Below are 2,925 nucleotides of genomic sequence, written 5' to 3' on the forward strand. Positions count from 1 at the left end.
AAAGAAAGAAAGAAAGGAAGGAAGAAAGGAAGAAAAGAAAAGAAAAAAAAAGAAAAAGAAAAAGAATCTCAAAAGGCCAACGCTGTCCCAGCGTGCTGTGACAATGGCAAGGACTTCCCGGCTGCCCTGCAAGGTAGACAGGGCCTCCTCTGTTTTGGGTCAAGACTGTTTAGGAATGTGTCCTTTCTGCTCTGCGTATCACTGAGAAGAAATGGAGTCTGAGTCGTGCTGCTCTGCCTGTTATATGTGTTGTGCCACTGGCTACATCAAAATATTTTGAGCTACTAATCTGCTTTGGTTAATCTGAAGCACTAACTGTATGAAGCAAGTAATGCTCATGTCCTATGAGGGAACAGAAACCAGCATGCCCAGGTTGGAACATGGCTGATTAGGTAAAAGACTTGCCAAGCAAGCATGAGGCTCCGAGTTCAGATCTTCAGAACCCACATAAAGCTGGACACAGCAGTGTGTGTCTGTGATCCCAGCATTCCTATGGTGAGGTGAGGAGGCTGAAACAAGACAGTCCCTGGAAGCTTTTAGGTCAGCTAGCATAGTTCAAACAGCAGCGAGCAGCAAAAACTCCGTCCCAAACATAGAGGGCCAAGACCAACACCTGAGGCTGTCTTCTAAATTCCACATGTGTGCTATGGCATGCATGCACCTGCACTTACATACATGTACAAACATGCTGAACATGCCACATGCATTTTTTAAAAAAATGCCTACATCATAGAGCTGTCAGCAAGGAGACCTAGAGGGAACATTACAAGGGTCCAGTGTTGTTTGCTGCAGGGTGTCTCGCTGGCCTGGAACTTGTCGAGGAGGGTAAGTCTGGCTGGACAGCAAGCCCCAGGTTTCCTTGTTTCCACTTCCTTGGCTCTGAACTCATCAACTTGCCTAGCTTGTAAAATATGGGTTCTGAGGACCAAACTCAGGTCCTTAATGCCTGCCACGGCAAGCAGTTTACTGATTCACCTATCCTTTCCCCGATCTTCACTTATCAGAAGGCCAGTCATGTGGAAGTAGAGCCACACCCACGATTCCATTGTAACCCACAGACTTTTGAAAAACTCTGGGGCGGTGGTGGCGGACGCCTTTAATCCCAGCACTTGGGAGACAGAGGCAGACGGATTTCTGAGTTTGAGGCCAGCCTGGTCTACAGAGTGAGTTCCAGGACAGCCAGGGCTACACAGAGAAACACTGACTCAAAAAACAAAAAACAAAAAAAAAGAAAGAAAGAAAGAAAGAAAGAGAGAGAGAGAAAGAAAAGAAAGGAAGAGAGAGAGAGAGAGAGAGAGAGAGAGAAGAAGAAAGAAAGAAAGAAAGAAAGAAAGAAAGAAAGAAAGAAAGAAAGAAACCCTGTCTCAAAAAACCCTGACTTCAGACACATGTGAAGGCATAAGGGTCTAGGGATTTATTAAATATGACTGTTACACAGTACTAAATGTGAACCCAACAGAACATTGGTAAAGTGGAGAGAATGACTTCTGGCTGCCTTCAGCCGCTCAGATTTGAGTGTCTCCTGGGTGCCAACCACTGGGACAGCAGTATTTGAGCCTTTTACCATGGAGACTTCGATGGGAGAATCTATTATAAATCAACCACACTGCTGGGTGGGCATCTAGTCAGGTAAGCTCTGGGCAGGCCTGAACTGAGGCTGTGGCAGTGAGGACAGAGAGCAGAGGGGAACATCTGAAGTGTATGTGAGAGGTTGGGGATGTAGCTCAGTGGTAGAGCACTTGCCTGCTGTGTATGGGATCCTGGGTCCAGTCGTCAGTAATGGGGTTGGGGGAAGCATATATGAGAGACAACACACACTGTGTTGTGACTCTGGGGACAGTTAAAACTCACTAGGTTTCTGGACTAAACAATGGAAAATGAGTTGGGGTGGAGAGGAGGTAGGGCCATTTATTCAGATTGGGGATGGGGGATGAAAGGCAAGGTAGGTGAGTTCCACTTTCAGTGAGTGTGTCGGGTGGCCATATACCATCAGGTTGCATATGTGCTTTAGAGTCTATAACCAAGTTCAAATACCAGTTTGTCTGCGTCTTGACTCTGTGACCTCAAGGAAATTACTTAGCCTCTCTAAATAGCCATTTGATCACTACAGAATGGCTGCAATAGGGAACCCATCTCTTTATTTTGTCAATAAACTTTGCTTACCCTTTAGTAGTCTTGTTTCGATATGTGTACGGATGTTTTGCCTGAGGGTATGTCTGTGCACCATATGCATGCCTGGTGCCTGAGTGGGCCAGAAGGTGGTGTATGGGACTGGAGTTACACACAGTTGAAAGATGCTATGTTGATGCTGGGCTTTGAACCCCTGGTCCTTAGGAAGAGCAGCCACTGAGCCATTTCCCCAACACTTGATTCGCCCATCTTTTAGAAAGGTGGAGAAGGCTACAATGCATCTCACGGTTGTTACTGAGAATTAAGTGAGATGAAATAAGCTCCGCACATAATACAAAATACCGAGTATCTGTCAAAATAATGAAAGGCAATTATTACTGTTAACTGAATTTGAATTAACTGACGAGCAAATACAAACTTTCCAACTTTCTTTTGGTGAGTTTCTTTGTACTTATAAATCATGTCTCTAACTCGATTCTCAGTGCCTCTGCTCCGTTTAGAAAGGTTGCTTTTTATTTTTCCAGTTGCTGCTGGAAATGAGAGGATGTCTCTAGACAGAGTGGAGTGGCAGCTGGGTTAACTGGACCCAGGACTAATCGGAGACTGGGACCTCAATGTGCGCTCTGCACTCTTACCGCCAGGTGGCGCCAGTCCCCCTGCTCATCAGCGTATCGTGAGGCTCTGGATCTTCCAAAGCTACATTCCAGGCCTGACACCAGATCAGATCCTTCAATCCTGGAGTAAGAGTCTTACCCAAAGGTCAGTTTCATAGGGGTGCTCTATGAAAATACCCGT

Source organism: Mastomys coucha, unplaced genomic scaffold (assembly GCF_008632895.1).
Source record: "Mastomys coucha isolate ucsf_1 unplaced genomic scaffold, UCSF_Mcou_1 pScaffold6, whole genome shotgun sequence".
Lineage (NCBI taxonomy): Eukaryota > Metazoa > Chordata > Mammalia > Rodentia > Muridae > Mastomys > Mastomys coucha.